Source organism: Accipiter gentilis, chromosome 11 (genome assembly GCF_929443795.1).
Source record: "Accipiter gentilis chromosome 11, bAccGen1.1, whole genome shotgun sequence".
In the NCBI taxonomy this organism is placed as follows: domain Eukaryota; kingdom Metazoa; phylum Chordata; class Aves; order Accipitriformes; family Accipitridae; genus Astur; species Astur gentilis.
Window position 1 is genome coordinate 26474759 of NC_064890.1, and position 22862 is coordinate 26497620.

Sequence of the window (22862 nt, forward strand, 5' to 3'; positions counted from 1 at the left end):
CAGATGCTGGATTAGTGTAAAAATCATCTTTGCCAATTAAAGCTATGGAATCAGACTTAACACAAACCAAAAAAACCCAACCAACCAAACTACCCCCCGCCCCTCCCCCCGCCTTCCTAGAAAATTTAAAAGAACAAAGAACATTTTTGAAAGAGAGGGAACTCTTTCCAAAGAAAATGTTAGAAATTTCTTGAAATATATGGAGACTTTTTGCTCTTTCAGTTCAAATATTAGGTCCAGAGCTGCCAAGTTAATTTGCTTTCTGCTAGTCAGTGATGGATTTATTGTTATGAAATTACTCTTACATTGTGAAAAAGGAAGCAAACAGCTAGTACCTTTCTGGTTCCTTCTACAGAAAATATCACTATGAAGATGATACTATTGATAAGCACATGCGAGAGAGTGGGAGTGTTCTGTGGAACAGAATGTTCCAGCAGTGTTTTTTTTTCTTAAAAGCTGCAGAAGATGTATTCAGCTTCCAATCAGAGAGCCTGCCAGAGGTTTTTGTCACTGTAGAGTCTGAAAAGAATTTTAAAATTATTCTTTTTTTTGCTAGAAGGTGTTTGGAAGCCCACTGAAATGATGATGGATAACCTCAGAAGTGATAAAATGAATGTCAGTATCAGCATGTAGGTAGGTAGCCACTGTAGACTAATTAAGCATTCTCCCCTGTGTTCTTAACACCACAGCATTCCTTACCATAATTTGTCTAAGTGCACACTTAAAAGTCTTAAGTCTAGATTGAGAGGAGTACTGCAATTAAAGCTCCAAGGACATTTCCTATTCTTCAAAAGGAGAATGCTAGGGCTGTGAAAAACTTTTTATAGGCAAATGTAAGAGTTTGAGTGAGTCATGTGGCAGTCTTCTTTCAGCATGGAGGTCATTTCCTTAGACTCAGCCTGAATCATGGGAAGCTTAATTTTCTTAGTTCTTGAAACTTTATAGCTTTGATTATAGATATGATGGAGTTTATCAAAATGCAAGACCCAGTTTCTTAAAAGAAATAGTGGAGGCATGTAAAATTAATAGACTTTTTTGGATACTTTGGCCTAAATATGCCAATGAGTAGGTAGATCAAAAGACTACAGTCTTCATCATGCTTCTACTAGTTTAGGTAGGTGAAAACTAGATTGGAAGGCAGGCAAGGCAGACACTAGTCTGTAGAAAACTGAGAGTTAAGAGAAATAGCAAAAGGAAAGAGGGCTAAGATACAATAGCAAGAGTTGTAATTCTGGGTCTTTTAGAGTGCCTAGGACTAACCATTTTACCATGCCTTTACCGAGGAGGGAGGGCCAGCTCAGTTTTATGCTTGTGATTGCTATGACTCTATTTTTGTTTTGGGATAAGTACATATGTTGTGCAGCTTCTACTAAGATGAAAAGAGAATGTGGATGAAGTCAGAAGGTCTACATAGGAACTGAGTGTCAGACTGAGTAATTTTTGCTGGGAATATTTAAAAAGATAATGAAATTCTGCTATTAATATCTACTGCTTTTCTTTGCTGTTTTTCTAGTGTTTCTTCAGTCGCTTAATTTTCTTCATCAGTTCCAAGTGATAAGATGTGTTGAATCATTTGACAGTGTGCACTATGATAAGGTACTTATCACATACAGAGTTAGATGTTATTGCTATATAATATCATGAAAAATGGTATAAAATCTTCACTTTTTCAAGTAATAAGAGCTAGGAGAGATGCTGTGGTTCTTAAGCATCCTGAGTAATTACTCTCATTTGTGAATGAGATATTTAAATGCTCTATTTGTAATTGATTGCTGTCACTACTGACTGAACCTGTATTAACAATAAAGTGTGCAAATGGAACTTAAATGTAAATCTCAGCCTGCCTGTTTCACCCCCGTACTTAAGGCCAGCAGATGACAACTCAATGCTGCCTCACTGAAGATCTGAAAAAACAGAAGGAAAACAGATAACTACGTCTCTAAGAATTACATTCTTAAGTGATGATGTTACTTGTTTTTTTTTTAAAGAAGGCATTAATATCTTCTATCAAAACAGGCCCAAGGTCTGCCCACTGAGCTGATTTTTAAAGACTCAATTTACAAAGCTCCTAATGGGAGTTTGCACACATCATGCCTAACATACTAATTTTCTGAATGGTATTTTATTGTATGTTCTTATCTTTATGTTTCTGTGCCTACAGAAATACCCCCCCCCCCAAATTTGGAATAATTCAGGACTCACATTTCTGTTCATCTATATAAGAGATAACACAATAATCAGTACTAAAAAGTACTGATATAATAATAAAAAATTCTTTTTGATTGGAGAACAGTTAGAAATGGAGGTTGGTGGGTTTTTTTGTTTTGTTTTGTTTTGTTTTATTGCTATAACTAAATGAAAAAGAAATACATTAATAATTTCTTTTCCAAGAGTTAGAAGTCCTACTACAGAGCCAGAGACGTTGAGAAATTCATATGAAAAAGCTTTGTCAGATGGATACCAAATTTTGAAAGACAAAGGTGGAAAATGTTACTATTATTAGTATTTACATCTTCAATTCACTTTGAAAATACTAATTAACTTTTCAGCACCAGAAGGGAGACGTGTGAATAACACCATTTGTGATAAAAATTAATAAGAAACTACTCTTTCAAAAGTTATAAGGGTAACAAAAGAAGACACTTGAGAATTATTTCTGTGTTCATTCCATTAACAAATGCATCTTTTTATTCTGAGAACTTAAGGTATTGCTAATTATGTCTTTAAATTGCTCACATATACAAATGCACCTCTTCATCACCTTCCATCAGTACAGATTTTTTCTTTTGCTGTTTCTTGCATGAGGGCAGCAAAGGCTGAAAATGACTGAGGTATGAACTGTGCTTTCATTGGTTTCAGATGAGTGCCCACTATTTTAGTTTGCAACATTTGCTTAGTTTCCATTCTTCTCTCTTTTGAAATCAATAGAAGACAAAGGTGATGCAAATATTTTCTAACATATATTCAGCATCTTAATTAACATTCAGGAGTTTCAGCAATGGGTGCCAAATAAATATTTGAAGAGATGTAAATAGTATCCTTTTATGTGAAGTCAGAAGAGCATCTATTCAAAAAGAAAAATCAATCTTTTTAGTACAGCCAGCATAAGTTTTGTTAGTTCAAAGTCATTATGTTTGGTTTAAAAGATGTGAGGCTGCACTGAGTTCTTAGATGCACTTTTCAAATTTCTCTTTCTTGGTGTTTGAAAATGTAAACAGGAAACAGCCCATCAGACTGAGTTTAACAAATTGACCTGGTAAGGTTTGTTTCATTTCTAGTCCTTTGGTTCAGCGCACTGGAATCTAGTAGTGAACGATGCTGAGCACTGCTCTCCTGCCGAAATGGAACCTGAAGAGTCCCCATTATTGAATTAATTTCCTTACGTACTGTTAGGGTTTTGCTGCCACATTTCCTAGAGCAGCTTCATCTCTCAGCAGACTTAAACACTTCCTATAATGTAATTATAAGTTGTGTTCCATTTAGGATCTTATAACTTTTGTTGCTATGAAAAATCATAAGTGTGTGCTTAGTAACTTGTTTAGTGCCAAAAATCACACCCAGAACAACGGCGGGCAAAATTAGCACCACGGACAGCGCTGCCGCCGCTGTCCGTGCTGCCGACCCCAGGGTCACTCGCCGGGGAAGGGCCCTCAGCAGCTCCCTAGGCCAACTGCTTGCTCACAGTAGACTCAGCTGCAAGGTGAGACCAGGTTGCTCAGGGCTTTATCCAGCCTGATCTCGAAAACTCCCAAAGATGGAGGCTCAACTTCCTCCCTGGGCAACCTGTTCCACTGATTGACTGTCCTCGTGGCACTTGACTGTTCTCCTTAATGTCCAGCCCAAGCCTCTCTTGATCCCACTTATACCTGTTGTCCCTCGGCCTCTCACCGTGCACCACTGGGAAGAGCTTTGTTCTGTCTATTTTGCTAACATCCTTACACACACTGGCAAACTGCTCTTTAGCCATCTTTTCAGCAGGCTGAAGAAACTCTTTTCCGTCAGAAGCTTCTCCTCACAGGGCAAGTGCTCGTGTCCTCTGACCAGCTTGGTGGCACTTTGCTGAACTTGCACCAGTTTACCAGTGTCTTTCCCAAAACTAGATGCAATACTCTAGGTGTAGTCTAACAACTGCTGAGTACAGGGGGAAAGTCACTTCCCTCAGTCCCCTGGCTACGCTGCTTGTAATACAGTCTAGGGTGATGTTGGCTTTCTTAGCTGCCAGGGCACCCTGCTGGCTCATGTTCAGCCTGTGCTCTGCCAAAACCCCCACAAGCCTTTTCTGCAGAGCTGCTCCCCAGCCAGGCAGTCCCTAGCCTGAACCTCTCACAAGTGTTCTTCTTTCCCAGCTGCTGGACTTTAATACTGGTAACTTAGGAATTCTGCTGGCTAGTAAAATAAACAACTCCCACAAGATTTCTTCTACCAGTGTCTTAAAAAGGAAGTACCTTTAACACAAGTATTTTAAGGAGTGCTATTAGAGGTAATGAGACAGACATTCAAGCTTTTTGTATTTCTTAAGCTGTACACCCCATGCAGGAGTGTCTTAATGTTGGAAGGTATCGTGTTGGTGGGCTAAATGAACTCAAAGGAAGGCAATGCACAGTGAATGCATATGCCATGTTTTCTTGAGAGCTAACAAGATCATTGTATTAACTGCAGATAAAGAAGATATAAAAAAAAGAGAACCAACTTCCATCTGTTTTCATTCTATAATTTATAACTGAAGGAGATGATAGTGTAGCATCATCAACCCCAAAACATTGCTTTTTTCCCTTTGTTTCCAACTAAAATGACTTAGGTATATGCCCTCCTGTCAAACATTTATATTACCTTCTCAGCTTAATATGTTCTCAATGCCACTTTCCTGTATAAAAAATTAATCACCAGCTGTTCTATCCATTATTTCTCTTGAGTTTATTGTGTGAAAGTATGAAATATCTCTAAACTAGTATTCAGCGAGTAGATATATTGAAAATATATGCCAAAGAATTCAGGTGTTGTGCAAGAAGACTTATAAACGGATCCAAGCTCAGGTATGTATGCATGTGAAATAAATTTCTCACTAAAATATGGTTATCTAGATGCATTTGAAGGGAGGGAGCTGATAGCAGTTACCAACCTGAAATAAAATGCACCTGTACATGCATTCCAGGAATTAATACTTCAGAGCACTTCTCATAAGCATATTTCCACTCAAAGGAGAGTATGAGTAATATTTTTAAAATGTATAACTCACCAAGGCAAGTTTTAAGAATTCCTTATTCAATACTCTCCATTTGTCATGCATTAACAGGTTCATTTTAGTGTTAGTTACGAGGAAGTTTTTAGGGATTTAAAGTACAAGATGATGTAGATGACACTATTACCTGCCTTCCGAATGTGCAGGCCTCTCCAGCTGGAGACATTAAACACTCATTTCCCATTCATTACCTCAAATCATCCCACTCAAATCATTCCACTAGAGGACTGATATCATCAGATCTGCAAATTTTACTACATATTCCTGCAGAATGTTTGTCTAAATTAAAAATATATTAACATTATTTGCCTTATTTTCCTCTGGGATATGCACACACTCACACACACAGGCACAACTCATTTTCCTGTCTGTTCCACTGTCAACTTATTCTTCCTGTAGTCCACCCCAGATTGGCCTTTGTAATAAGAAAACGTACTGGTTCTCTGAAAGCAGAAGAGAAGACGCGAAGGGCAAATGCATGTATGAATGAGTGTGTATATGTGAGGCAGGATTGAGGAAAAGCATCCTCTGTACATGTTTGTGTGTGCGTGTATGTGTATGTGTGTCGGCACATGCCCGTGTCTGCTTTCCCGTGTCCCAGTTTGTGGTGCCATGGCAATATCATGGACCCATAGTTGCCCCGGTGAATAGGGAAGGGGAAAGCCCCTGGGGCCTCAAGCCGAGTAGATTCAGCCCCTCCTTACCACTCACCACTGATTTATAAACCAGGCAGGTCAGGACACATTCTCAGGCTTATCCACAAAAATATAAGGCCAGATAAATGGAATCACTCAGGGCAGATCCATTTTTTTTATATATAATGGGAACAGGACTTCTGTAGGTGTGAAATGAAGAAAACAGGATGAAACATGTAAAACAAAGAAAAAAAAAATGAGGAGGAAAAGTGGAAAGAGGAGGAAAACTCCTCGCTAATGGCCAGTCTTACTGGTTGGAAACTCCCAGTGGGAGCTGGGAAAGATGCAGTATTCCTTTGCATGCCATAAACTTTTTGGCCAAACTTTACTCAGTGGGAACATGTTATTCAGACAAGGATAGTCTCAGATACCAATCATTTCACAGGCAGTACTCTGCAGCCACACTTTTTTTCTACTCTGCACCCAGTTCTTTTAGCTGAGTAGGAAGAAACGTGTCAGATTCTGTAGGGTTGGTGAAGTCCTTTCCCAGTTTTCCTGCTCTGGTGATTCACTAAAGACAGTGGCTTCATCTCATGAGATTTTACCTTGCTCATGGGTATGATTTCAGGTCACAGATGTGCTCTATTATGCCTTTATATGTTTCCATTCCTAGCACAACAGATAAGATCTGAGGAAAGGGAATCTATTGCTTGGTGTCTCAAGGAATTAAACGAATTGGCATTGAAAGCTGCCAGATATAATAACCATTCTTACAGTTGTACGTTATTGTACCTATTACGTTAGATATTGCCTAGTCTTCATCTGTCCTCAAGATCTGTGCAGTATGAGTACGATGTAAAGTCATCTTGCATTTTCTCTCTTTCTTAGTTCAGGCTGGATAGTTTACCATTTTGTGAGCAAGGTCTAACATTAAAGGAAATTTGAATTAAAAAAATGAATCTTGCTTTGGGCAAGACACCACAGAAGAGGAAATATGTGGAAAATCAAAGAACAAGCTAGGCAAAACCTTCAAGAAATAATTTGAATGTAGTTAATCTTCATTTTGCTTTTATGGCACAGGCAGATACATTGGGTGATCTGAGATCTGTTCCAGGTTTATGTTCTGCGAGGCATTAAAAATTTTTGAGTAGTGGCCCATAGAAATCACAGGGACCATCAGTTAGGTAGTAATGGGAAGCTTGTGTATGGAAGATCAGCTTGTGAAATGGAGAGGACAGCTTCAAAGGTCTGTAGCACAATCTCTAAGCTTATTCCTGCAGGTTGCATGCTTTGTTACACCCAGTGCAGAGCGAAGCTGAAGCTTGACAAATGAGTATCCTCTGCTTTCCTTTGTGCCAAGAGTTTAATATTTTGCCACAAGCAGAATCCCTTAATGTTTTCCCTCAGAGACTTTCATATTGGCTTGGCAGATATTGGTGGATTTCAACAAATCATAAGTTATCCTAATGACAACTTTCTGTAGATGATTTCAGGGTAGCTGGGATTAATTTCTTAAATTCTTTTAAGGATTCTTTTGAAGCACACAGAAAAGTGATTTTCCAGTGCCTCTAAGGCCTTACAGTACTCTTAGAGATTTACTTTCTCAAATTGGACCCAAAGCAACTATGATACTACAAAATAAATGTTCTTTCCATTTAAATATATTTGACATGGGTCTGGTCTCTTCTCTTATCAGTAATCCGTTTCCCATGACCCAGCAATCCAATCAAGTATGAATCAGTTGCACAATTCCCTACAGTGGGAGCATTGGCCTTCGGGCCTAAACAGAGCTTCCTGCAATTGCCACTATAAAAATATGCTAACACCAAATAAATGAAGTGAGCTACACAGACAACTGGGTTCAATGTTACCAGCAAGTAGGTAGGATGGCTCAAGCTGAGATCTTTGATAAGGTCATCGGTGAAGAGAAATGAAGGATACTTTTAGGCTCTCTCTCACAAAACACATTCTTTTTATTTCAAAGGTGCTTTTTGCATATCCATTTGGTGGGTTGTTAACAATTACTATCATTCTTTTCCCTGCTTTAAGCAAATGTGTGCAAGTCTGGGAAGTAATCACTATGATGTTAATTCGATTAATGGTTGTAATGTACATTAGCTTGTAGTACACAGAAATTAGGAAAGTTCCATATTCTGGAAAGTTACCTGAGAAACTGTAAAAGTAAATTTATGTACAGATAGATACACCAATAAATAGAAGAAACCCTGTATTTAGATACACCTATACATGTGCACATAGAAGTGGTACAGACTTTTCCTCATCATGCACAGATGGCCTGTGCTACATACATACATTTGACATTATTATGTTTTAAAAAAAAAAAAAAAAGTAAGGCTCCTTCATCTCATTTCTGGACTGAGGACATAGATACTGAACTTAATCAATAAATTGTTGCCAAACAGAATAAAAAGAGGTTATTTCTGTCAGCAGCATGATTGCTGTTAGCAAAAGCATGTCTTTAAGCAGACCATGCAGAGAAGTAACCCACTGAGAAATATGCAAATGACAAGAAACTTTATCTTTTCCTTTTTACCTTCAATTTTTAATCAAATGAGCTTCTTCAGGTGCTGCCTGCTTCTGTGTTGAAGGCTACTGCGTATTACTACCAGTTGCAACATGCCATATAGCATCTACTTTCTGTTAGTACTCACTGGATCACTTCTGCAAGCCAGATACAACTCATTTCTAAGCAGGCACGAAATGTATTTTCAATGCCATGACTATACAAGCGTATTGGGTAAAGTTTGAAGCCTGGTCTGGATTCATAGCATTTAAGTCTGGGATCAACACAGAGAGAGAGAGCAAGTCATGCATCGCTTACTGAAGTGGGTTGAATTGCCTTCTATAGGCGTCTGCCTCCATCCATTGATTGTAAAGGCAACCTACTGCTACTAGCCTCCTAATTTAGGAGGCACAGTTAAGTCAAACAGGATGAGCCCAGACCTCCATCTCCACTAGACTCTTTATTCTCTCTGTTCTTGCCCCATTCCTTTGTTCTTCACTTGTTTTCAAACCGTGTGGTAGTTAACATAGAGCTACAAAGAGGAAAAGTGAAGTTACCACACCTGTCCTTGTATTCATCGCCTGCAAAAATGAAACACATTGCAGCCCTTACTCTTAAATACTTTATCCCTGGTATAGACTGTGAGTCTTTAAAAGCTGGACTTCACTTTGCTTGCAAGGGAAATCTCTCTTCCGCAATTTAAAAGTTGTTCTGAGCATACAGTTCCCAGTATTTGACGATACTCTTGTTGTCATTACCATTCTTAGTACTTCTAGTTTATTTCTCTGTACAAGGCATGTAAATACAGTAATAATGCACAAATCTGTAAATGTGACTTCCAGTGATTTTGGATTTATTACAAGTTTTATGAAACTGGACAGATTTACTTTCGGCAACTATTTTTTAAAGGGAGACACATTTTCAAGTTATTCACATATTAACATCTCAATGTAATATTTAAAAACTATGTTCAAAGGAGCCATGTGTAAACCTGACATAAACAGAACACTACTTGATGGATTCAGCTGACATCAGATTGGCAGGAAAGGAGTCTTCTTACTACATTAAAATCTATCAAATGAGGAAAACATCAATTAGCGGTTAAAAATAACAGTCTCAGCTCTTTAAGAAATCAGCTTTCAGATGCATAACACAGTTTACTCATGACTATACGTTTCAGTGAAATTAAAGTGCATGCATCTGTAAGCAACTAGGATGTGCATGATTATTTTAAGCAGTACACCACAGTGGTACTCCATGACTTGTGGTCCTGAGCCAAGTGAACACTTAAAATTGAATCCTATTATGAATGTATTATCTCCCTGTCAGGAAATATCACTCACCTCAGAACTGGCTTACCACCTTCCTTGTGTGCTGTGCAACCCCCAACTGCTAAGGGACATTGCCATTTAAGAGCTTTACAAAACGTAGAATCATTTTTGCATAAAGGGTATGAACATATGATGAAGTGCATGCTAAACTCAAGTGCCACAGAGCTGCATCCTGCCCAAAAGTCAGATTTGTGGGGTGAAGGAACTGGCTGAGGAGACTGCTAACAGATTATGGAGCTTTCTGTTCCTCGCCAAAATCAAATTTATTAACTTGCAGCAATTCTGACACAAGGGAGAGAGAAAGGATCATCTATTATGTTTATGGACAGAAGCAATGGCAGTGCAGGTTATCTCCATTTTCTTAATCTTCCCTTCAAACCTTTGATTAGATTAACATTTTCTCCTGGCACTGGGTATTGCAAGCAGAGAAGAGGTAAGGAAAGGTGCAGTTATTTCTGTAGTGTAAGAGTTATGTATATCCATCTCACAAGGATTGCATTGGCATGGAGAATTCAATCTTCTGTCTACCTCAAGGTGTTGAGACAGTCTGGTAAATCAGAGCAATCTGTACTGATTTTACAAATAAACAAGACACTATTATGTTTTCTGAATTTTGCTAAACCAATCAATATTGCTTAACAAATCTTTACATCAACTGTGTGGGTTAAATACAAAAAAAGATTTTAAAATCTTCTTAAAAAGCAAGGAAAAAAAGTAAGACAAATTATTTCCTGTTATTTTGCTTCCTTACATACAGAGGAATTTTCTTTGCATTTGCAGGACAGGAGGAGGGTATCTGTGCTATTTACTGTTTTAATGTAATGTAGTGAAATAAAACACACAAGTTCTGCAAAATAGCTTAGAAAATATGTTTATCATGACCGTAAAACTTTTTAAACAAGATTTTCACAATAGCACAATAAGCATGGTTTCAAAAAAGTAGCACTACTGCTGAAAAATTATTTTTTCGGATGTTGTTTGCAGATACACAAATGTGTTGAGGTACAGTTACATTCTATAAAGCAACCCTTTCTACATGGCATTGTGTAATTCTGTGTTTCCTTTGCTGTAGAGCAAACAGGCTTTCTCGCCTGGTAAACAAAGAGGAGGAAAAAATTTTAACTTAATCAGAAAACAAATTCAGAGCTATTTTCTTACTGGCTGACATATAAGCTGTAATAGAGAATTTGCTATTCAGTTAACGATTCTTCAAATGATTTGCAAGCCAGAATAGAAGCAGATCACTGTCTCATCGTTGTATTGACTTTGCACTGGCAATGATTTTTGCCACTCAAAGAAGCAAATAAACTCGTATGGCTGAATGCATAGAAACAGTGCATCTGATGAATAAGAGTTTGCATAAGCAAGTTCCTGACCATAATGACCACTTTAAAGAAATGACTGAAGAAATGTTAATTACTGCATGCTTCAGTTATGATTCAGTTAGAGCCCTCCTGCTGAATAAGAAATTTAAGGAAAGGAACAGAAAATTGAGATTGCCAAATGTCATAAACTAATTCCTTAAAAGGTACATATAAGAGAAACATTTTAAAATGAGCCTCCGTGACTTATGTGCATAGGTCCTAATGTTGGTGAGTCTTAGGGTGAAATTTTTTGTTTGAACTTTAAGTGACTTAGAAGCTTAACTTCCATGAACTTTCAATGGGATGCTTGCAGTGATAGCATTTTTCTCAGCTGTTTCTTTCTATATGACGATGAAATTTCCTAGATAATGCTGCTTTATTTGTAAATTCCTGTATACATTGAGCTGCAAGCTATGCAGCTCAATGGGGGTGTACCCTGTTACCTAGGGATACACTACAGAAATCCATTCACCCAAAGGGCACTTTGACAATGTCCCGGTAACGTTGTTTTAATGATTGCTGTATACCAGGAAATGAGAAACTTAACCGTATGGCTATATAAGAATGAAGTCATATGTATTCTTTGCAAACACAGATTTGTAAAAAGAGAACAAAATCACTGAAAAACCCTAGAAAGAAAGTATCTTCTTAAGATCATGCTCTACAATAAGGATCTTTCTCTCTGCTCAGTTTAAGGGGCTGGATAATGAGCTGATTACCCTGGGCCAGGATATGTTTTTACATCACCTTCCCTCATGTCCACTTGTCTAAATTGAAATGCTCTCTTCTTATTTATCTGTCTCGCATTGCCTGTGATCTGATACTGTGATGTTGTATGATAAAAGATTAAGTAATCCCATTCTCTCAGATATTTCTTATTAACACCCTTGAGGTATATTTTCAGCTTTAATGTTTCATCTTTAAGTTGCTTTTTCCTCTTACAGGCACTGTGATGTCCAAATCTCATAACACTTCTGAATCACATACATGTTTAGTAATGTAACTGTAATGGTTTAATCTCAGCTAGCTGTACAACTTAAACATCATGGAGAGAAACAACTGATGAGCATGAGACAGTGACAGCCCTGCTCCTCCTGTTGGCTTCAATGAACTTTCAGGCTGCCATCATGGGTCTCCTGCATCGCGCAGGTGTGTTGACCTTGTTACTTAGGCCTACATTTGTTTCCAACCTTGAGTGTGATTTAAAAAAATTGAATCTTAAACTCTTGTTGTCTGCAGTTTGACCCCCTGTAACGAAACGCTGGAAGGGGCTCAGCTTTCCAAAGCTGAGCATAGACATCTCCCTGTTAGCAGCCCTGACAACGGGTCAGATGGAAAATGTTGATATCGAACAACTGATAGACAGAATGGAACAGGTTTTTACACTTCCTGGAAAGAACTCAGTCAAACCTGTTAGCTTCAATCATCATTTAAGCTGCTTCTTACTGGCTTCATCTAACAGGCATCTGTTAGGTGCTACCTGACCATGTCTTAGTCTGGAGACAGCAATGCTGGGTCAGGAGACTTCCCAGGCCAGACCCGTAGAAACAGACCTGAACCAAGTATGATAAATGCACATGCTGAGAAGCGTGCACAGATATTTTCACTTTTTTTAATAAAGATCCGCACATTCAATGTATTTAGGCACTTCAAAAGAGAGAGAAGCATCTTCAAGGCACTAATCAGGGCCTAAATGAACAGATGGACTTCTGCGTTTCAGTGATCAGAACTGCAGTGTCTAACATTTAAATGCCTTCACACCTAGTGGAAACCTCTGTCCCAGGCAAGCTTTCCACAGGGCTTCTCAGAATAGAATACATAGGAGATGGCAACGTGAGCTGAAAAGTGCGGGTGTGATGCAGAACTGCTTGGCAGGATGGAAACTTGCGTTTCTGCCCTGTCAGAAATGTAGGCAGAATTGGACAAAGGTTCCTACTGAGGGCTTCTAGCATTTGGAAAAACATATCTAATGCATTGCAAGATATTTGTACTGTTTGCAAAGAAAGTCCTTAAATGTCTTAAAATGATGGGCAGAGTGCCACAGCACTTTCAAAACCCCCATTACTCACTCATCTTTGGGTATCTTTGGTACCTTTACAGAAGTGAACTTAGTAACTTTTGAAAGAAAGATTTATATGCCAAATTCCTGATTGGGGGGTGGTGGTGGTGTTTTTATTTTTTTGTTTGGGGTTTTTTTGAGCAGGCTACGTTGCTTCTGTGTTGTAGCTTATTGTGATAGAAAATATGAAAAGTTGAGAAATAGAAATTTCCATAGAAATTTCCATTTTCCATAGAAATATGGAAAGTTGAGAAGTACTGTCAAGGGAAGAACTAGTATATCATAGGGATACTATGTCTAGACTATTGTGTGACAGATCAAAATCATTAATGTGACATGCAAAGACATACACTTAAGGAAAAGACCCAGAAATCTCTGCCAAGATCTAGCACTCTACCAGCTGGATATGAATAAAGGGAAAAAAAGATCTGTAGATATACTGTTATCAAGAGTGATTTGTGTAATGCTGTCGTGTGTGTATGTGTGTTGAAGTTCAGTCAATGGCTGGTTTAAATAAAAACCATAGAACGTGGGATGTGCCACTGTCAGAACTGATTTTGGCACAGCCATGTATGCAGTTCTCGTCACCTGTGTCAAAAAAAGATGATTTCAGAGACAAAAACAAAGCTGGGGTATTGGGGTGGTCAGTTGAGCCTCCTACAGATCAGGAAACAGTACCTTCTAGTTTACTGCAGGGAAAGGCAGATGAGGGGGAACACAGTGCGCTACGAACCTATAATAGGGTAAACACTGGAAAGGGTAAATAATTATTTAAACAAAAGGATAATATAGTCAAAAGAACAAATGCATATAAACTGTCTATGGGTAAACCTAGTCTGAAAGTTATGTTTCTAACCATTTGAATAATCAGAAGAATCTGAAAAAAACCCAAAGCCCAAAATTCCTACTTTAAAATGTAGGCTAATTCATTATGACAGTGGTTGGTTCTGACATTAAAGTACTGGGTCCTATAATCAATGCATCCAGTTTTTCTTAATGGGCACCCTGAGAACTTCTGTGAAACCATCTGACTATCAAATGACCACAGCCAACATCACACCTGGCTGTTCTCGAGCTTCTTCAGCCCTTGGATTAAACGTTATCAGCGGCATCCTTCTGTAAGGATATAATAGGGCAGATCCGCTCAAAGAATGAAGTAAGACACCTGGATTCCCCACTGCAAGACAACAGAAAACAGATGTCATCCTTTCAGTTAAAAATTTCAACAAACCCAGGCAGATTTACCAGTGCTATAGCACTGTCTGTTACTAAAATCATACATAGCATTGCAACAAGTATCTGAAAACATATATCAGATGGAAGTGCATTTATGTTCTAATACATATGGCCAAACCTAACTCTTATTAAATATTCAGGGTTTTTTTTCTGTAATATTGCCAGCATAAAAAGAAGTCTTTAGAAATGTACACAATTTTGATACTGAAATAGCATGATTGTGTAATTAGACACAGCTATTACATACTTTGTAGCTTATATGACTGCCTAGCATAATTCTAAAGTAACTTAACTATAAAGGATTAAACATTAATGGTTACTTTGAGGGCCATATTTCACTATTTCTACACCGTTCACAGAAATTCTCATTCTTTTGAGAATTCGAATGTAAAAAAATTGCATTCCCCCACACAGGAAACAAACATTTACACAAGTTCTCTGCTCTTGTTTCATATTCTTCTGACAAGAGATTTAAAGTATATATATATATGCATGGTATGTATTGTATATAAAGTATGTATCTATAAATGTGTTACAAATTTACAGGCTATCAAATATAAAGAATTTGTCTGATGATTCTAAGTGGCTGCTGCACTGGTTCCCAAGGTGGGTTTTAAAATCTATTTACATCCAAATAAAATTTTTTTAAGTCATGAGAAAATGTACTGTACAGAAACAGGCATAAATAGCAGAGCTATACACTAGAAAATCCCATATTTTTTTCCACTTCTAGTTGCCTTGGTCATTTTCATAGACTTGATTAGTCATAGATACCCTTTTTTTGTTGTTCCATCTGCTCTCCTTAGGTTAAAAATAAAGAATCTATATAAAGCATGGAAGGGTTGTAGGGTTTTTGCTGTTGGATAAATTAGTTTCCTTCTTTTTAAGTTTTCTCATTGGCTTCTGATTTTGCTTATCTATTTCTGATATTCTGTTCCATCTGTTTATTTATCAGCACTGCTTCTTTTTCCAAAACTACAAAAAAGAAGATGATAGTGCCCTATAAAAGGACACTAGATAGGTTACTGCCTGAGCTTTGCCTAGCTAGATAAATTTGATGCAATATTGTTTACCAGCCTTCCACAGTAAACAATGTATTCACACTGTGTGGCTTATTAAACAACATTGCTATTGCACATGACATTGTAGTGGGCTGACATAAGAAACTCTAATAAGAATGAGCCATTGACAGACTTTGGGCACAGACCTAAACATAGTCAATAAAATCACATCAGAAATAAGAAAAGCACCACTATGGAAGAGCAAAAACTCTAAGACAGCAATGCCTGGTTGTTATTGCCATGAGCTCTCTGTTAGGATTTCTGGAGTGCTCTGATGGCGGGGCAAACTCCCTCTCTGCGTCTCAGTCTGTGTCAACATGTCTTTGCAAACTGCCACATAAAACTTGCTTACCCCTATCTGTACAGAAGAAGGTATTTCGAAAATGCATGGGGAAAAGATGTCTCTCTCCCCTTATATACCCTTATTTTTCTGGTATAGTTAATATTGGCTTGCTTCTACTTTCTCTCTGAAGCTCAAATTAGGGAAAAATGTAAGCAATCCTGAGGGAAGATGTTGAATGTCACCAAGATAGCGATCCATGCATAGCTAGTATTGTGAAATCCTCATCTGCAATGCTGCTTATTGTCCCATGCTGGGGATGAACACGCTAGGGTCATCTTAAAGGGCATTCATTGCCTTTGGTTCTCAGCTCTCTGTTTTAGTCATTATTATCACAGTCAGCTATAATGACATCAGCTGAGTCAAAAGCAGCACTTGGGTAGATCTGCCTGTCTTTAGGAAGTATTCGGCGTTTATCTCTGTGTGTCTTCTAAGAATCCACATATCCATCCCAGCAGAAGTCAGCCTATTCGCCTCTGAGTCTGTTGGAACACAGTTAAAAAGTGCATGTTCCCCCAGGAACATGAGATTTATCGGAGGTGGAGCAGTTCCCCTCCTAATTACAAGTATATATACATTTGCATATGTATACACATGTATGGAATACATTTGGAATAAATAAATAAACATGCATAAATATACATATATCAGTACAACTTTGATATTCATTAGTGCTTTGCTTTTCCTCTATAAACCAGCTTGTTTTGGCCTGCTTGCTTCATTTTAACTTGCTAACAGAAAATAAACAATAGTTTGGGTCTCCAGTGTTATTTTTTTGTGCAGTGGTTTCTTTTCTGAGTAGAAAGACTGAGGACAAGCTCTGCTACACACCTCAATACAGTGCAGATGAAATAGTTTCTGATGTGCTTATTCTTTCTGCAGCCTATTCAATGTTGTTTACTTTTTCCTCATTCTGTGCGTTGAGCGATAAGCAATACTGAATGAAGCACCAGAGCCTCACTGCCCTGAGGGGAGAACAGGTAGTTTTCTGCTTCCACAAATTCTTCGCTAAAGTATATACATGAGCCTCATTCTGTAATACAGAGACTGGTTCACTATGGGACTCCCCTGTTTCTTTGAGAGACTTTTGCAACTCCCTGCTCAGTTCTATGGGTGATAACTGAAGGCTAATGAGCTTATTAACCAGACACAAAAAAATAATAATAAAGGCTCATCATAATATTTTTGTCATAGACAAAAGCCATAAAGTCATGGACACAAAGAACAAGAAAATAATGCCTGGAATAGCAAGATGTTTGTTTTGTTAACAGAGCAAGATGCTATGTACTAGATATTAAAAAAAGACATCTATAAGATTCTGTGAAAAAGAAAAAAACAGGACAGCATTTCAAGTCACAGCACAAAATATAGAATAAAAGTGATAATTTCACACCAATGTTTTATTGCATGGTAAATGTGCCCATCTAATCAGTTTTGCTACATAACTGTAACCCTGCCTGTGTATTTTTGAAAAAACAATTTACCTCCACAGACTGCTGACTTCCTTTTGAAAGGACATTTATGAGACCGTGTGAAATTAAAAGCTAATAAAATCTGCAGTCCACTTGGAAAATCCCTAGAGTCCCTAGGCAGTCTGTGCTCTCATGTCCACTGCTCTCCTGGGACAGCTGCGCTGGCCCCGAACACCAACCAGAAAGACCCCAGCTAAGGGTCTATAAAGTCTGGAAATGCGAAGAAATGTCTCTGAAGGAGATACAGAATCATTCAGTTTTTAGTCATGCTACACTGTTCAGGAAGGTGGAATCAATCACCAGGATTCTCATATTCTTCCTGTGTGGTTGGTTGCCTATTTTGCCGTTTTCCTAAAGTGCATTTGTTGTGCTAAAATCGTATCTTGCAGTCAAATCAATGTGTGTTCAGTATATTAAAGATTAGCATGTAAAATGGTAAACATATATCACACAAGAGGTCACTTGTAAATTCCTGAAGCTTCAAGTGTATATCTAGCCCCTACAAATTAAAATGGTGATGTAAATCTAATGACAGCTAGAGGCAAGAATATGGAGCCAGTAGGTTTTCTTAAAGGAACTTGGAGATGATATATCTTTAAAAAAAAATAAATCTCTATGTACTTGAAGTTTTCACAATACAATTAAAAGTAAGAAACGTGCATTTCTTTGGATCATTTTGTAGTAACGTGTGTTTGGGGGAACACATCAGTAAGGAAGTAGGATAGTTCCTTGTGTATTTTGGAAATGCTTGGACCCTGAATGGTCTTTGAGGCAATCTGAGGCAATGCAAAGGAAACACACACATTGAGACATTTTGCAGGGCTTAACTCAGTGGAAAGGCTCCTATTCACACCAGTAAATTGAAGATCAGTACAGTTGGGGGTGTTAATGAATTCCACAAAACAATCCAAAAGGCCAAGCTTTCAGGCTTAGAAAGACCAGTACTGGCCTAAATGCAACAAGGGGCACAAAGGGAATTTCAAAGCAAAGTAAAGAGCTTCTCAGTGAGGTCTAATAATTACTGATCTCTGTACTGTATAAACCAAATTACTCGACAGAGAAGAATCGGAGCATTAAAAATTAATGTCTCAGTTAGGGTGTTTCGGCATCTGTTCATATCCAGACATGTTCCAAGTTTTCTCCAGAAATGAAATAGAATAATTGGGTCAGATCCCAGCCACTCATTTGCCTAAACTAAAAGGGAGGAAAGAACTAGCAGTCTTTCTCATCATCCAGATCTGGATATTCAGGAGAATAGTTAGACGTTTTCCATCAATTTCCTTTTAATTTAGTTACCAGCCAAAGGTTTTTCTAGTGCAGAAGGTTATTATGTTTAACACCTGCTGTGTTATTGCACAATTTTCTTTATGCTGACATTAAAACAGGGAGAGGAGAGCGAGTGATTATGTTCTAAGATACAAGCTATACTTTTGAAGATTTACTTCTTGGCAATTAAAAAACTGAACATATCTGCATGTTTGCCTTTCTCCATAGTGAGGTGAGGAATACTCCACTGAGTGCCTTCCTATTTCTTATGCTTATTGTCTACCTGCACAACCTGTGGAAGTTCTGCACTGCAAATGACTTCGATGCAACAAAAAACCCCAGTTGCAGCAGTGTTACAGCTGTAATGGCAAGACCTAAAACCTGTAGTTATGGATAACTACTTTAACTACCACACAGGCCTGAACTTGGCAGTGTTTTCTAAAAAGGCAATGAAGCACCAGCAGTGGAATAATCTGCCTGGCTGGCTTCAGAGAAGCCCTTTTGGGGCAATTACAGGCAGCTCTGTGGTCTCAGCTTGCGGGGGACTTGTGGACAGGTCATCCGGCAGATGGCTTTGGGCTGTGGGCGAAAGCAGGTGAGTGGCCAGAAAAACATTCAACTTTCCATGACCTGCTAGGAGGCTGGTTTGTATAGTCCATGCCAGAACGGTGCTGAAAAACATTCCTGTTTCACCTAATGCAGGTAGAGTTCACTTTTTCTTACAAGCTCTAAGTTGACTACATGAGACCTAAACCTTCCTCTAAAATACGTGTTAGATAGCAGTATCTCTAAGTGTACCAGCTAATGGAACACTTCTGGCAGGAGGTGCTGAGTGGATGCACAAAACAAGAAGATGCTCAGTGTAGGACTGCCAGCAGAGAGGAACATGGTTTCTTGTCATTGTGGGCATATAGGGATGTGACTTATCTCAGACGTTCACTTGCTGCGGACGCCAAAGCAAGCACCGGTGTACATCAATGGAACGCTGATGAGATGCTGTGTACGCTGCCAGATTAAGCTGCAGTCATGAGAAATTATACCATTAGCTGGTGAAATGTAGACTGGTGTGAAGTGTGGATGAGGACGCAGACAGCAGGGAGGAGAGAAGATTTTTCCTGGTTTATCACGCCTGCAGTGATGTTTATATAAACACACAGGTGAAAGCTGTAGAGTTAGAACACAGCTTGTTTGTTCATCAGTGTAAGGGCTGTACATCTGATAGCTGCATCTGCCACTTTTGGCCTTTGTCAGCAGTTTGAAGGGTAAAAGATGTCTGATTGAATTAAAAAGCTATCTATCTTTAAAACACAACTTTTGGAAAGCTTTTCTAGGGAGACGGTTGACGAAGAGCCCTTGTTCAGCTACTTGTTCAGCGACTGCCACCAGGTTAATGTTTTACGGGTAGTCAAACATTTTTCAGTGTTTGAGGTTGCAACCATTTATTACTGCTACATATAAAGAGGGTTTGCTTACATGTCTGGATGTAACTTGTGGAAAAAAATGATTGTAAGACTTTTGGGGGGTGGTGGGCAGAAAACAAGGAAACAAAGGGAAACACTCAGGGAAGTTTTGTCACCCTGTCAGAAACACTCTTTTTTGTTTTAATTAGCCTGAAAAGCTGTTAAGCCTTTGCTTTTTTTTTTTTTTGCTTTTTTTTTTTTTTTTAAGATTAGAGCTATCATATGAGCTTGCATTTTAATCTTCTATAGTCTATTTATAATCTATAATCTTCTACAGTGAACCTAGAAGGTTAATGCTTAGTATTATTTAAAATTCATGTGAATACTTTCAACCAGCTGTAGGATGTAGTAAAGGGATTTTTGAATTAAAGGATGATTGACACTATAAGAAGCTCTTGCTGACTTTACAAGACAATTCATTCATTTTTCAGTTAATTTCATAGTTTATTATATCCAAGATAGGTTAATGGAACATTACATTCCATTTTCCTTTTTCTTTAAGTAAAAGGGGTACTGGCACTACAGTGTTAATTGTTTAAAGTTATAGTTAGATTATTGGGTTGAGTCAATTGGATTAGTTAGATTACTGGCTCAGAAACATGCTATCATGCATCTTATGTTCCTTCTGCTTGGGAATATTTTAGAGTTTGCAGCATTAACATTATAGAAACCACATTCATACACAGACATATTTGGAGGTTGTTATTGTAAGATGGAACTTAAAATAAATTCCTTAAAGTTTGGCCAGAAGGATCCGGGACTGATTGTTTGGTACTAATATTTCCCCCCCGCCCCCGCCTTTGATAGGAAGTACTTGTTATGAATGTAACTTGGTTCCAAAATGTAACGCAGGGAAAACCAAGACCATATTTTGGTACCATCTTTCCCCCAAATTAGTATAAGTAGTTTGCAGCGGAGACCTATTAATAACTTCTGCAGTGCCAGGTCCATCGCCTGAGGGAGACCTGGCAACAGTTCTCTCTCCGTGCTGCCAGCTGAAGAGCCACATGTTCTCCGCTCCTCTGCCTGTCCCTTCCTGCACCACACAGAATTAGCACCATCACTAGGAATTCATCTCATGTTTCTGTGCAAGGTGATAATTGTGAAGAGGCACACGTTCTTCCCTCATTTTAGCAGATATTAGGACTTCTAATCCTCTTTCTCATTGCCCTTAAGAGAAGACACCACCTATTTCTCTTCACTTCTGGTTTGTGAGGATCCCTGTGGAAGTTATCTGAACTTTCACTAGGAGCTGGCTGTCTCCACCTCTGCTGCTAGATTCCCAGACTGGCTCATTTTCCCAGAGCAGCCAGTATCATTCTCATGAAATCATTCCTTCCTTCAGTGACTCTGATATCGAATATGCAGTTTTACAATAAGCAATCACCAACTTTCCTGCTTACATCAAAACTTCTGACCGCTTAACCCTTTGCCTGACTTCATCAATTCGAAAGGCTAGATGGCTTCCCTGGCAAACCCTCTGCTGCAGGCTCTCAGGGGGATCTGTACACTACAGAAAAGGTTCCAGCTCTGCCTCTGGCCTTTCTCTCCCTAACTTTTAACACTATTCTTTTATTACCTCCAGACTCTCAGTGGTTATCAATGTATTCACAGACCTACCTGTTCAAATAGAGGTAAAAGAAGATGGTTTACCTTGTATACATCCTTCTTGCCATACCAATTCAGAACTGCTCTTGCCACTGAAGCGTAGCAATGAGCTTTCAGGAAGATCCTGCCAGTGGTCAGTGAGCCACAAGTACAGTCTGTGCTAGTCCACGTGGCCGATAACATTTTCCCTTTTTTTTTTTTCCTTCAGAAGAAGGTTTGTACTTTTGCTCTACTAAGTGGCACTCCTGATGAATCTCTTCCATATCTTGTGTGAATTTTGCAGAACCCATGACCAGAACCCTCTGTCATATCTGAAGCTCTTCTTGAGTGGAAAGCACTCTGATTTTCAACAAATGCTCCCCACTCCAACAGCAAAATTTCAGCAATCACAGTGCCATAAACTGAATCTTGTTTTTTCCAAGCTACATTTCTTTATTGTGAAAGCTATCTTTTTTGGCAGGGAGCACTGCTTCTACACACAGCTACTTTGTGCTGGCCACTTCCTCCTCTTCCTACATTTTCATACTGCGTTCACTCACTTTACCAGCTCATCCTTGTTGCGAGGGCCTGGCGAGCCTCACAGCACCTGTATGAACTCATGCTTTTGGGACCTGTTTCCCATTTTGGCACATCCATTTGCCGACCAGTGCTACAGCTTCTCTTTGTCCTGCAATCCTGACCTCAGAGCAGCTGTGTGACACTGTGCCACATCCAAATACCCCTGGAGGGCATGTCCCCTGAGTCATGTCATGGGTCTGAGTACACACAGCACTGTTCTTATTTCATGGCCCTTTGCATGCCTGTTAGTCATAGGAACACTATACTACACGAGATGCATCTCTCCATCACCTGAACTGGCACGTGGAATCTCAGATATCTGTATCACAGATCCTCTCCAATATTTTTCCTAAATGAGGCTTAATTACTGTGTGAAGGGAAACCTTTAAGGATCATAAAGCTTGGAATCACTCTACCAAATCCATGGCTTTTTCCTGAATCTAGTATCCTTGCACATTCTCCACATACAACAACAAGTGAAAGCCACAGTTGCAGTTTAGAGAAGCAGCCCAGTTGCTGGCAGGTTGGAAAGCCAGGCTGAAGCTAACTCCCAAGGCTGCAGCTAACTCCCAAGGGTACAGACATAAAGGCCGATCCCTCCAGCATCCAAACCTAGAGAAGAACCCTTTGCATGAGATGAACTTCACAGCAACCATAGCCAGTTTTATGGCTGGGAACAACAGCTGGGCAACCAGACCTTATGGCTGCT

General features: G+C 38.8%; 1 protein-coding gene across 2 annotated transcripts in view; it reads right to left on the reverse strand.

Annotated features, from left to right (window-relative positions):
- KCND2 (potassium voltage-gated channel subfamily D member 2) overlaps positions 1–22862 on the reverse strand; it is a 279711-nt gene that overhangs the window by 77186 nt on the left and 179663 nt on the right. The window lies entirely within an intron of this gene.